This window comes from Camelus bactrianus, chromosome 2 (genome assembly GCF_048773025.1).
Source record: "Camelus bactrianus isolate YW-2024 breed Bactrian camel chromosome 2, ASM4877302v1, whole genome shotgun sequence".
NCBI classification, from domain to species: Eukaryota; Metazoa; Chordata; class Mammalia; order Artiodactyla; family Camelidae; genus Camelus; species Camelus bactrianus.
The window spans coordinates 43,777,821-43,793,358 of NC_133540.1; positions in this window are offsets into that span (position 1 = coordinate 43,777,821).

Here is a 15,538-nt window from a genome sequence, read left to right on the forward strand (position 1 = left end):
CTAGAAAACAGAAAACCACTGAAGCTTAACTGAAACAGGAGGCATGAAAGAGTAGTAATATTTTAGGATAAATAAGTATCCAAGGGGGATTTTCTAAAACAAAGAAGTCTATAGCAGAGAAACTATCTAAGTAGTTAATTAAATAGAACTATGATGTAATAAAGAGAAAATAGAGAGACCAGAAGTACACAAGAAATAAATAGGATAAACAACCTAGCCTAACAACTATACTTATTATCAGATACCAACAAAAAGGACATAAGAAAATTTCAACATTCAAATGGAACAAAATGATAAAAAAATAGAGATACATATTTATAATGATTTTTAAGTTGTATCAACCAAACGTATATACATTTCATGTAGGATTTTGTTTTCATCACAAATTTTGAAATCGAATTTACAGAAATCTTTCTTTTATCAAATAATTTAAAATATTCCAATAAATAACAATTTAAAAAATCTCTTTGAGATCAAGAAGGTAGTACTTCATATAAAATGTGTCCACAATTCAATGACCTATTACATTTTGTTTCATGTCAACATAATTAAAGTATATGCTCTTTATCTTAAAAAGACATCCAATGTTATATATGAGGTTAGTACTGAGCAGTTCAACATGTTGATTTATTTGCTGTACCTATTCCCTGATATTGCAGCATTCTTTTCAAAAATGATATTTAAAAATCTCAGGGAAGATTAATATAGTCTGAATAATGATGGCACACATGTAAAACATTAACACTGCCCTTTACCCATCTTGTATATTTCACATTTATTTGTTTAAAATATGAGCAGTGCCACGTGGCTTCAAGCATCTGGCATACAGATGGAGAATTGTGGGTACCAAAATATCAGATCTATTTTGGTGGAGCAATGAATACTCCTGCATATGCTGTCTTTGGAAAAATAAGTTTGATAGTTTTTTCATGCAAAGTGCAAGAAAAAAACTAGTATGTTATTGTTTAACTTAGAAAAATGATGTGGATGCACTAATGGATGTCACAAAAGACAAAAATACTTGAATAATATGCAGTCATTTAAAATAAAAATTCAGGATTAAAATAGCACTTGATGCAAAATAAAGTGTTATCTTTACTTGGAAACAGGTGATGATATGTTTAAGAGCACAGGTTGAGGTATCAACTTTGACAAAGTAGACTAATGCTTGTTTCTTCTGGGAAGCTACATGTCCACACAGAGAAAAACGTAAGATACAAGATTATCTAGTAAGATGCTTTCAAGAAGATATGAGTAAATAAATCAAACTTTTAGAACCAAAGTCATCAGGAATTTGATAGATATCAAAATAGAAATGTTGCAAAGAATCACTATATATTTTCTCTTTTCTAGACAAAGCAACCTCAAACCCTTCAAATTTATTTACCACTAAATTTCCTATCTCTTTATTTTTCATATTGCTGTTACCTTTTAGGATTTGAGCCTGTAGCTGATTCCTACTGCCACAGATTTGTTTTTGAATGTACTTGAGGTCCCCTACATTTTGTTGAAAGTAGAATATCAAATACTACACACAAGAACTAGAACTCCAAAATCGGGAGAACTGAAGAGGTGGTCCGAGTGTCATGTAGTGATTGTGTGAACTACACATTTTTTGTAACCACATAGTATAAAGGTAAGCATTAAAAACAGAAAATACACACATGTGAAAACATATTATAATGCTAGAATATGGTTCTAGAGGAGCAAACTGTTTTGTTATCATGCTTTTAAATGAGGTGACTTGTCCATAAAAATGCTGAATCAATAGGAAATTAATTGCTAAGAAAAAAAGGGCTAGTTGCCTTTGATGGATAACCCCATGGTTTTTTAATCAAATTACTTGTTTTGAAAGATTTTCCATTAGAAGCTTTTTTTAGGTACATAATAGTTGAGACATATTTACTCAATCTTACCTACATCTAGACATTTTATCTATAAAAAAGATACTGTAATCCCAAGAATTTTACTGAAAGTCATTTGAAAGTCAATCAAATGTAGATACTAAATGTTGAGCAATATGTAGCTTTAGATTAATGCTAAATTTTGCATTCTAATTTTAGCATGTCAGTGTTTTACTTTTGCTCCTTTTACTATTCAAGCGTTTTCATCAATTAATTCACTCTTTTTTTGGCAAGAACAGTCAAATAAAATTGTTGTCTACTCAATGGTTCATTCTGAAAATTAAATCATGGTGTCTATTGTTCTTTTCTTGAGATACTGACCTCAGAAATCTCTATCCAACATTATAATACACACACACACACACACACACACACACGTGAATGAAACACTTCTGCCTTCAAGTTACAATCTTAATTTTCCCTTCACTAGATTCCACAGGACATCACTGGGATGAGAATAGGTATTTTTCACCTTTCTAAAAGAGAGAAGTTAAATTCCTTTGGAAGGATTTACTTGCATTTCATTCCCAAAAGCTCCCTAAACTCCAAGCAAAATTTCCAGTCTGTATTTTATTAAAGGAAAAGTGAATCATTTCCAGAGATTTTCAAAAGTGATTAGAAATAAAAAGATCATTGTTTGTTTGATAAAGATGAAAACAATTTGTTGCAAGTGTTTACTCAAAATAAGAAAGACCATATAAAAGGTATTTGTCCAATATACTAGCAAAAAAGAGAACTCAAATAAGTGCAATTTGAGAACAATGTATGCTTCTAAACTATTTATATGACATATAAAGATTGATTAATGATCAATTATTGGCCAATTATAACTACTGCCATCCTCAAAAATCAAACCAGTTTGTATTCCAGACATCCTTTGGTGATTTGTTTTGTTTTTTTTGTTTGTTTGTTTTGTTGAGGGGCAGAAGTTGCTTGGTTATTCAGAATCACTCTATTCCTTTTATTTTTAGAGCTAAAGATTTAAGAAATGAATTATCCATTTAAGTAATTTTGAATACACAGTATTTTATTTCCATGAATATAATAACTCTCTAAAAGCACAACAGGAAAAATAGAAGAATTCATGTGCAAAAATTTTAACTAGAATTTATACATATTAAACAATTCTATATTGCTATAATAAACATTGCATAGTAGTCACAAATTGGGTATAGAAATGACAAAATCCACAAAACCTTGGGTTTGGAAATCATCACTGTATTGAGCAAACTGCTCAGGTGTGATAATTATTTGCCCATCTAATGTTTATATGATATTTACCTGAGTCAAACTAGCATATCTTCCCCTTCTGATAATGATATTCTTTATTTTCTCTTAGGAATTGCATCTATGGGATTCTAGCGGAGTTGTCAGTCATGTGCCCTCAACACCCTTGAATGGTGGCCATGTTAATAGGCCAACCAATCCAAATATACCACATTCCTGTACACAGCAACTGTTCAGGAGAAAATGCTAACCCACAACAGGGGCAATCTGTTTTCTTTCCTGATGTTGTTACCTGTAAAAATGACATGAACATAGAATTGTTAAGCTATCCTGCCACACATGAAGAAAGCCTATCTTCTCTGAGATATAGATATACAGATACATGACAATCTTGTTGAAGCTCTTGGATCCAATAGTCTCTATGCCAGCATCATCACTGAGCTTTCAGCTGTGAGCTGTACACCTGGCACTGTAAACCAAATTGAACTGTATTTCATCACTTACATGCAAGACAGTCCTGATCAATGCATATTTCACAGGGCTCTTATAAAAAGAAGATGTGAGAAGTGTTTACCAGAGTACCTGAATGTAGTGAGCACTCAATAAAGAGTATCAGTATTATAAATATGTGTTTTATTATTTTAGTCATATTAATGACCGTAAGTGTGATCAATAGTACGGTTCTGGGAACCAGAACACAGATTTAAACACAATCACTATAAAATTGATGGGGACTTTGGGCAAGTTACTTAACCACACTAAACTTCACTTTCTTCATTTAAAAAGGGGGAAGAAGTGGATAATGATACTGTCTCTCATAAATTTAGAGAGATAAATAAATGTTCAACTACAAGGAAAAATTAGATAACAGCACTCAAGAAATAGGGTTATTCTTATTTTTCTTATATTTATTATTCAGAAACTGCAAAATTTATAAGGAAACTTAACACATCCTTTAATCCAATCATCCACTGAAATCCCTTGACAAAACCTGACAAGTCATTCTTCTATGTTTAAGTAACTAAAACGAAGTAGTTTTTCCTCTTTTGAAGAGAGGCTTTTCCCAAATTTTAAAATATCCTTCTTACACTGATCCAAAAAGGTGAGTTCTTAAAGCTTCTACTCACTGAACTATTTATATCTCTGGCTCATGCAAATGTGGACTAATGCCTTCTCCACATGATGTCTTTCAAGCAACTGAAAGCAGTTATTAGGTACTTCATAATTAGGGTTGCCATATAATACCTTGCCAAAACTGAGACACTTTTGTGAGCAGAAGAGTAATATTAAAAATTATGTTAGGATAAGAGGTATAAATCTGTACTGTACTAGGAAAACTGGGATGAACATTCACTTTCCATGATGCTTTCTCCCCATTGGGTAAAATATTCACAGTACCTTCAATTCTTCTTTTCATGATACAGGACTGTTTCCATTTTAATGCAGCTTTCCTAATTTACTTGAATTTCCATTTTAGTTTAGAGTCCCCCAGAGCTGAATTCAAGAGTCCAAAGGAAAACATGTACATTCAAAAGCTCTGCAGAAGAGTTTATCAAAGCAGCTCTTTGTAGACAGAACAGTCACATAATCACAGCATTCTGCAGCACATTATTTTTTTCTGTTTCAGTATATTCTGAATACTCAGCTGTATGCTGTATGAATGTAATTGAAACTTTCAAGAGAATATAAGGCTTACATTTTGTCACCATACTGAGTGAAAGAACTAGGAACTATGAGTATAAAAACACAAAATTGATTAAAGTACAAAGGTTAAACAGGGAAAAATGAATATATGAATGAAATGGCTAAGGAAGCCAGGGCAGTATCTATTTTTAAACCCTCTATTAAGAAGCTAGGGATTTAGGTTGAACATCAACATAACTTTTCAAAGAAACAAACAAAAAAATACATGCATATATACTTGTACTTTATGTTCTTACCACTAGTTCAAATGTATAAAGTGGTGTATTAGTGCTGTTATTATCGGTAAATTCAATTTATGCATTTTTCCTAAGAGAACCTTTGAGGGCCATCACAGCCTTTAGTGTTTGTTAATTGTAACTGATGTTTTAATTTCTTCAGATTAAAAATTGCAAAAATTCTAATTATATAAAATACTCTTAGATTATTGAGCTGCGTTTTGCAAGAGGCAAAATTAGGAATCAAAGTAAACCAAATCGTGTTCTTTCTCTCTCTCATGAAAGAGCGAATTAACTTTACATCTTTTCTATGATACATACATTTTATGCTAATCTGTAAGCATGCCATGTTCCTTGTTGAAATCAGGAAAATAAATTCCACAACTAGTTTGGGTTAATCCCTATCAGGGAATTCATGGAACACAGGAAATCATTAATGATTATAATCTATAGTTTACTATAGGAATTATCCTTAATGAGGTAATTTTTTAAGTATTTCTAATGTAATTGTGTAAATCATAGGAAAACAACATTCTGTCACCTTCTAGGAATAGACTCTATAGAAAAGTGTTAAGAATAAATATTTGAATTCCAAGACACTTTTTAAATATAGTGCTTTGACTCTCCAACTTGCTTTTAATTTTTTTTAATTCAAATTTTTATTGAGGTCATTGTAGATTCACATGTAGTTATAAGAAATAACACAGAGACATTCCATGTACACTTTACCCAGCTTCATCTAGTGGTAAAATTTTGCAGTACTTGTGGAATATCACTAATATTATATTGACATTGATACAATCCACAAATTTATTCAGAGTTCTCCAGTTTTACTTATACTTGTGTATGTATGTTGTTTAGTTCCATACAATTTTTTCACATGTGAAAGTTCTTGCATCTATCACCACAGTCAAGATATTGAACAGTTTCATCACTACAAGAGACCTCGTGTTGCACCCACCTCCCTCCTGCCACTATACAACTCACACTAAACCCCTGGCAACCATTATTCTTTTATTTATACAATTTTACCATTTCAAAAACATGCAAAAGGAATGATATGGTATACTGTTGGGGTCAACTCTGTTCACTTAGAATAACTGCCTGAATATGCTACAAGTTGCTGCATGTATCAAAAGCTCATTCTTTTTTACTGCTGTGCAGTGTTCCACAGCATGTATATCCCACAGCTTGTTTAAACATTCACCTGTTAAAAAACATCTGGCTTGATTTCCATTTCTGGTTTTCACAAAATAAAACAAATATTACAAATAATGCTGTTAATATTCATGTACAGGTTTCTGAGTGAACTTAAGCTTTCATTTTCTCGGACAAATGATCAAAAGTGCAATTGCTGTGCCATATGCTCATTGCCTGTTTACTTTTATACAAAAATGTCAAATTATTTTCTAGAGTGGCTGTCCCATTTTACATTCTCACCAGCAATGCATGAGTGATTCAGCTTCTCCAAATCCTTGCCAGCATTTAATACTGTCATTATTAATTATTTTAGCTATTCACTAGGTATGTAGTGTTATTTCATTGTGGTCTTCATTTGCATTTTCCTGCTGCCTAATGATACTAAACATATTTTCATGAGCTTATTTGACATCTGTAGATCCTCTTCAGTGAAATGTTCATGGCTCTTTTGCCCATTTTCTAATTGGATTTTGTTTTTGTTGACTTTTGACAATTCTTTATATATCCTAAGTACTAGCTTTTTGGGTTTTTTTGTTTTTTTTTTGGTTAGATCTGAGGTTTACAAATATTTTTTTTCTCATCAGTAGCTTACATTTTCATAATTTTCATTTCCTTCACATGGGCTTTTGCAGACTATAATTTTTAAAATTTTGATAAGATCTAATAAATCATTTTTTCCTTTTATACATTGTGCTTTTGGTGTCAAGTCTAAGCTAACTAACTATGCCTAACCCTGGTTCCAGAAGATTTTCTGTTTTGTTTTTTTTTTTCCCCAAGAATCTTATAGTCTACATTTTAAATTTAAGTCTGTAATCCATCTTGAGTTAATTTTTGTACAAGATGTAGATTTAGGTCAAGGTTCTTTTTTTTTTTTTTTTCCAATCTCCAGTTGTTTCAGCATCATTTGTTGAAAATACTATTCTTCCTCCACTGAACTGTTTTTGCACCTCTGTCAAAAATTAGTTGAGCACATTTGTGTAAGTCTGTATGTCTACTTCTAGGTTCTTTGTTTTATTCCATTGATCTACATATCTAACCCTTAGCCAATAACACATTTATACCATACTGCCTTGATTACTGTAGCTAAATAGTGAGACTTAAAGTTTGGTAGAGTAATTCCTCCCAATTAATCCTCCTTTGTCAAGATTATGTTAGCTATTCAAAAATGTGTACCTTCCCATACAAATTTAGAGTGTGCTTATCTATGTCTACAAATATACTTGCTGGAATTTTGATAGGAATGGCATTAAACCTATGGATCAATTTGGGGAGAATTCACATTTTTACTATGTCAAATCTTCCAATCCATAAGCATGGCATATTTCTCCATTTTTTGGTCTTGTTTTCTTCTCTTTTTTAAATTTGCAACTTTCAGCATACAGATGGTGTACATCTTATGGTAAGTGTATACCTGAGTATTTCATTTGCTTTGAAGCCACTTTAAAAGGTATTGTGCTTCTGGTTTTTCTATATTCATTTTTAGTATATAGCAACAATTTTGATTTGTGTGTTGATTACTTATCCTGTGATGTTCCTGAGCTCACTTATTATATAGGAATATTTCTATAGATTTCTTGGGATTTTCTATGTAGATAATCATGCCATCTGAAAACTGTGGGTTTTATTACTTCCTTTTCCATCTGCATGTCCCTTACTTCTTTTTCTTGACTATTGCAGTGGCTGGAACTTCAAGTATTATGTCAAATAAGAGTAGTGAGAGCTTGCCTTGTTCATGATCAGAGGTGGTGAAAATTCAGTTTTAACCATTAAGTATAAAGTTAGCTTTAAGGTTTCTGTAGTTGATCTGTATCATGCTTAGTTGTTTATCTTTCTTTTAACTTGCTAGAGGCTTTTGTTAAAAATAAGTATTGAAAATTTTCAAGTGTTTTTTCTGTGTCAACTGGTACGATCATGTATTTTTTTTCTTTAGCTTGTTGATATTACTGATTATACTGATTGATTTTTTTCAAATTTTTTTCAACATTTTTCAAATGTTGAACCAGACTTAAATATCTAGAATAAGTTTTATTGTTTGATTTGGTTTGCTAATATCTTGTTGAGCATTTACATATCTAAGTTAATAGACATATTGGTCTGTCTGGTTTTAGAAATAAAGTAGTACTGCTTTCATAAAACAATATAGGGAGACTTTCTTATTCATATTTTCTTAAATGTTTGATAGAATTCTTGAGTGCACTGATTCTATCCTCAATCATTTATTCTCCATTACTGAGCCCATTCAGCACGTTTTTCTTCTGTTGTTTGTTTTTTTAAATTCTATACTTTCCATTTGATTCTTCTTTATTACTTCTACTTATTTGCTGAGATTTTCTCTTTTTTATTTATTCCAAGTGAATTTATAATTTACTGTTTAAGTACTTCTATAATGGTTAATAAAATTCTTCCCAAATACTTTCATATATTTCATCTTTGTATTATCATCTTTTCTTATTCAAGCTGTGACTTTCTCGGTTCTTGATAGGATAGGTAATTAATTTTTAATTGTAGACACTTTGTCTATCATTTTAGAAGTCTCTAGTTTCTATTAAACTATTTTTTTAGTAGGTGTCTTAGTCTGTTCAGTCTGCTATAACAGAATACCATGGACTTGGTGATCTATAAACAGCAGAAATTATCTCACACTTCTGGACGCTGAGACCACCAAGATTAAAGGGCTAGAAGATTTGCTGTTGGGTGATGGCCCACTTCATGGTTCATAAACGGATATATTGTCACTGTGTCCTAACATGGCATAAAGGCAAGGGAGCATTCTGGGGTCCCTCTCATATGGGCACTAATCCCATTCATGGGGGCTCCACTCTCTTAACCTAATCACCTCCCAAAGTCCCCACTGTCATATAACATCACATTAAATGACAGGACTTAACATAAACATTTTGGAAGGACACATATATACAGTCTATACCAGTAGGTGATCATCCCATTTGGGTTTAGCACACAGATACTCACCTACTTGTACAGGCTGTGTGAGCTGTGGGTCCAATGTCCACTAAATTTTCAGAGCCTTTGAGGTATTATTTGGATCTTCTGGGCTTATCTGGTGCAACTAGGGTCTCACTGGTCTCTGCTGGTGCTTCCTATGGTGATGAAAGATGTTTCCCCTGGGCTTCTGAGTATCTTGATGTGGAAACATATCATCAAGTTGTCTTCATGAGCATGTACTGAAATCCCCCTACTAATGCTCCCTAGCTGCTCCAGTGTCTCTGGAAAGAGGATTTCAGGCCCATGGGATGAGAAACTTCCTGAACCAGACTGTTTCCTGTTAGTAAAACCCTTTGCTGGTTCTTCCTTCCTGCTTCAATGTCTCTGGGTGGGTGAGGGGAGTCTTGGGCTGAGGGTTCAAAAAGGCTTCCTGGGCTAGGCCACTTGCTGTGAGGAGGTACCATTTATTGGTTCTGCCCCTCTACTCCGTTTGATTTCCTTTTTAGGGTTCCAATATTCATATAGCGATAGCAACTATAACACAAGACTTTAAAGTATTAATGAGTTCATTTATTTAACAAATATATTTTTAATATCTTCTGAGTGCTAAGATCTATGTTGAGAACATCACATTGTCAAAAGATTTCATGACACAGAAATTTTGTTATTTTGCAAAGAAGTATTTCTTGAAACACATTTATAATTTTTCTATTTTTGTTATATTGTACACTGCATATGACATAAATCCTTCATATTAACTATAACAGATGAGACAGAAAATGTGCACTTCTAATCACATTAATGGAGCTGTCCAAGGAAGTAATAGTGTAAGTATTATAAAGTAAAGGTACAGAAAATTCAAGCAATATGAAATAACAATATACCTTACTTCAGTCATATAACTCTCTTTTATGATGTAAAAATCACTATTTTATTTTTAACTCACTAAGTACCCACAGATTCAATCATCACTCCCTCCATAAAAAAAGAAACTAATAAGCAGTCTTTTAAAACTTTAAAACATTTCTTGTATATGCTGCCAAAGTTTAAAAAAGTCATAGAGATTCAGAAGGTGGGGTTGTAAGTTGTATTTTTATTCATAGGTCCTGTGTGAAGTGTGTGTGTATGTGTGTGTGTGTTTAATTAAGACACATAAATTAGTGTGCATCTGCATATTACTGTAGCCAGATGAATGTTTCAGCAGTACACTTGGCCATCTTCATACTTTGCTGTGAGATTCTGCCTAGGAATACAAGAGTCACTATGGCAAATAGTAAATGAGCAGTGGTGAGTGTGAGTGATTCTAGGGGGGTCACTTAGCAAAATCTTGAAAAAAGAACAAAAAGGCACCAGAGGAAAGGGAGATACACTCAATAGATATTGGCTAAATAAATGAAGGAATCTCAAACAGACAGCAGTTACGGAGCTAAATCTTCTTAAGTTTATTTCTTCTATCCTTCACCCCCAAACCTACAAAATAAATATTTTTATACCCATTTGATGGATGATGAAACTACCATTTGAAAGGAAAGACCACACCATCACATAGCTAACAAGGGGAAGAACCAGGAATTAACCCAAAACTCCACTTCTCAAACTCATGAAATCTCTATTCTACAATGATATAAAAATTCACAATAAAAAAAGTCGTAGGAGCCAAACAGATTCTGAGGGTTTTTTTACTTATGCTCTTGATTTGTGATGCCAGCACATTTTTCATACATTTGTGGTCTTATAAGGTACCAGACTGCCCACAACTCTGTAATACACATTTCATTGCTATAAAGCAATGTTTGTATTGTGTCTGTGTTCTAATTTCCTGGTTCTTTATCTCTGACAAAAATTTTAATATGTGCTAATAATTTCCACGAGGGGTTTTGAACAATACTCCTCTCTCAGATAAGCATCCACTAATTTACATGCCATGAAACCCCCTGCTTTTCTCTCAAGCCTTTCTCCTAATTTCAGGAGGACAATCACAATCCCATTCAACTAGCATGCTGGTGCTGAGCAGGGGAGCAGTATTTGTTTATAACATTACTTATCTCGTAGAATTTGGGGAAAACTCGTCTCAGAGAACTAGTTAATGCTTATCTCACAGAAAGCACTCTCATAACAGATGTCAGAAGAAGTGGATGGTGGTGGTGGTATCAAAAACAGGAGGAGCAATATTACTGGGGCAGTAGCAACCTCTGCTGCCGCAATTACCTAAAATCTGAGGAAGGCTGATGATTAGTCAGGGTAAGTTAGGTTATGCTACAGAAACACAAAATGTAAGAACACCAACGGCTAAATCAAGCAAAGATTTATTCTTCATTCATATGATATTTTTAATAGAGGTGCATGGGGTAGAAAGACAGAGATCCTTATCATAGTAATCAGAGACTAAGGACCACAAAGCCTTCCTCTAAGTGAGTATTTTTTTTGACGGCAGGAGATGGGGGAAAATATATGAAGAGTTAACTTGTCAGCTTTTAAAACTTCCACCAGGACATGAGACATAGCATATCTGTTCACATTTCATTGTTCATAATAGGGTACCTGGCAATGCCTAACTTCACAATGAATGGGAAGTGAAACACTACTTTGTGGACAGAAGGAGAAGAAGTATACGTGTGCACAGCCCTGATCGTGGAATAGTTGGCAGTGTCCACAACTGTTTCATTGGTCCCATCTTCAAAACTTCTTTCACTCGCAGAACCATCAGTTTATAACCTTGCAAATTTGTATGAATTTGCTACAACATCTTAGAAACAATTAACAAGATATTCACCCCCTCTGCCATATGCCAAAGTAAGAGAATAATTACATATTAGCACTAGAGCAAATAATAGGTTACATTCCACTGCAGGTTTCAATGACATATTATCATTGCAAACTTTTGGACCTTCAATTTTTCATGTTACCATATATTTCTCATGTGAATATGTCTTAGAATTTTATAAAGAAAGATGACACAAACCCTATGCTGAAGAAGTTATAATCTATTAAGGAAAAAAGACTAGGACAGAAATAATATAATAAAAGGTTGAATATTGGAATCAAGGGAAAACTAAAGTTGGATGACACCTGGGACACAGGAAGAATGATCAAGTTGGTGATATTGGAAAGCACTGTTCATAAGGGGCTTGATGGATAAGTAGGATCTAGATGGATAATAACTGCTAAACTGTCGGTATGCTTATTGTGTGCTAGGAGCTGCTTTGTGTGATTTACTTATATTATCTTACTTATTCCTCACTATAACTTTCATATTATAATTTATGGACGAAGATACTGAGACTCAGACAGATTCTGACACCCCACACAGTTAAGTAACAGAGCTAGGATTCAAACTCAGGGAATCTCACTCTAGGACCACTATATTCCATTCCTCCCACCCTGTTGAAATGATACCTGAAAAAATTAGAGAGAAAAGAAGTACAAACGGGAAATGTGTAGCTATGTTCTGGGAGCAACACTAGGGCCAGTTTGATGGTATATAAGGCATTTTGTAAGGGGAGGTGAGCAAATGGACTTAAAATAAAAATTTGGGTCATACTGATAAAATAATACCTTATCAAAGTCATTGGAACAGGAGAAAAGAATAACAAGTAATGTTTTTGAGGAATTTGAATTTTTTTTAATTGGTAAAAGGAGTCTCATATGACTTGTTTATGAAATTTATAATATTTATAATCTGATTCCTAAGTTAAGTATCTCTTCATACTCTATCCTGATCACTCTAAATTCTGCCTGAAATCACAAAAAATATTGAAATATAGTATATTTACATGAGAAAAAAAGTTTCAGGTGACTGTTCAAATTTCTAAAATGGTATACATTACAGACATCATGGTAAACTTCCACAGAGATATATATGTCAACATTTCACTTTAAATAGAGTATCTCGTATTTTTGCATAAAGCGTTCTAATGATGTTGTTTCCAGGGATAATTAGACCTTTTGTTTAGCTTAATGTTTTTTCAATTTGAGAGAAAAACATTTAACCTTGCTCTATTTTCCATCTCAGTAATATCCGACAGACGGTGTAGAGATCATGAATGTGGCACTTTTCATATGTATGAAAAGGGTTTGGCTTTATCCCATGTCTTTTTGTGCCAACCAAACATTTCAGGAATCAAACTCCCAAATAAACCATTAAGGCCATATGCCTAATTAAATACAACTGGTCTCCTACTATCTTATCCTTATTTTAAAAGAATGTTGGCTTGGGTGTATGTATCGGTAGAACTAACTTGCCTATTAGGGTTTTAACATTAATTTGAGCTAGGACTTCAAAAGACTTTACTTGTCCTTAACTTTATGTCTATGGTACTAATGATATAAAACATACCTATAAAATAGAGGCTAATTATTCAAGGAATAAATTTATGTCTACCTTACCTTAGTTAAGTAACTACTATACTGCCTATTTGCTTTGAATTTCAAGGAAAATTATTTTTCTTAATGGAGTAGCCGTATGTTTAATTTATACATATGCAAATTTACTATGTATATCACTATTCATTCCATAAAAGAAAGGACATTTTAACAAAAAAGTGTTAAATAACCAGTCGCACAATTAGTAGCAAGAAATTTATACTGAATAAATTTTGTTGTGCAATGTTGTTCTTTTTTTTTTTTTTTTTCGTTCTTTCTTTTGCTACTGATTTCTAAAGTGTAGTTTTAGTGCCAGTCCTGAGACAAGGATTTGGAACCTTTCGTCCTATGTGTTCTATGGTTGAAATGAATTACCAAAAAAACTTTATGTACAAATTTCCAGATAATTGATATGATTAATGTTGAACAAAAGGGCTTATAATGAATTAACTCAAATAACCTAAGGATGATTATAAAACAAACAAATGATTTCATATAAAGGAAGAAACATCTTCATTTTCGATTTGTTCACTACTGAACACTCAGTTTCTACTAAAATACTTGACATAAAGGTGTTCTAGAATGAAAAGCTGAATAAGTAAACAAAGTAAGTTCTGACAGAATGATGGATACTCTTCTCTATTAAAATGTTCTTAATGCTACCATGATATAGTAAAAGACTGGTGCTCTTAAATATTCTAACCTCTTCTTAAGAAGAAACAAATAACTAGACATAAACCTATAACTGACTAAACATTTCATAGGTTTATAAATGTTAAAATTATTAAAAATGATTAAAGAAAACAATTTAGGTATACAAGCTTCATTTAACACTTTATGAAGTGGACACTCTCCATTCAGAGAACTGCAAAATGCAGCAGAAGATAGACAGCTTTTATAGGATTAAGAATAAACGACAAGGAAAAGAAAAATAGAAGATATCTGATTGGCTGGGGCTACACAGTCAACTCTGGGGTGAGAAGGCGCAGAGCTGGCTTGGTGTTTATGACTGGCTGACTGGATACACCTTCTGGTCAAACATGACATTTACAGGGACATGAAAGTTACCTCAGTTTCGGATGGCTGACATGGCACTTGGGCAGAAGCAGCTTCATTTTGAGCCTAGAAAGCTATTTCAACAATTATTTGTTAAAATATCAACTACTTAAAATATTTATTACTTGACTGATTTAACTGATACTTATTTGGGGATAGTTACATCATTGTACATAAGGGTTGATGGAATTTAAGGGAAAAGGCTCTAAATCATTGATGACCAATATAAAACACACAAAAAAGAAAAAAATTAAGTGATTCTAAACTATTGTGTGTATGTTTCTGTATCAGCTGTAAGGTGAGAGACCTTTAAAAACAAAACTAAAATATTTACCATAGCCTAAATGGAATTGTCACAGTTCTCAACTAACTTCTATAAAGCCGAACATTAGCATTTCAAAATGAGAACGTTACTTGATTGAGTGAAAGGTTGAGAAAATCAGATGAAATGGAAGATTCCCGAGTAGAATACCAAAATACAGATCTAGATTTGAAGAAGGGAAACAGTATGCATTACTGGTGAATAAAAGGAAATGAGAACAAGGCATTATACACAAAACCCCACAAAAGAATTTTGAGAATAAGCAAAATACAAATCATTTAAATAGTTTAATGCTGTTTTCTCTCTCTTTTGGAGGAATACTGAAGTATTATCAATGAATTTAGATTCCAAAAGAGATGTGAATTCAAAGTTTTTATTTTTTAGTTGAACTTCATATAACCTCTGAAACATGATTACCTTTATCACTCATTGGAGAAGTCTTTAGAGCAGGATAAAACTTCGCATTACAATGGCACTGAATTGGCTGTGCTCAGTGACAAAGCCAGAAACTCTGTGTGGGCACAGAGTGCCCTGCTGAGAAAGAGAATGTGCAGGCTTAGGAATATGGGAAACAATACAGTTGCATTTTTGCTTGTCTTTCTATA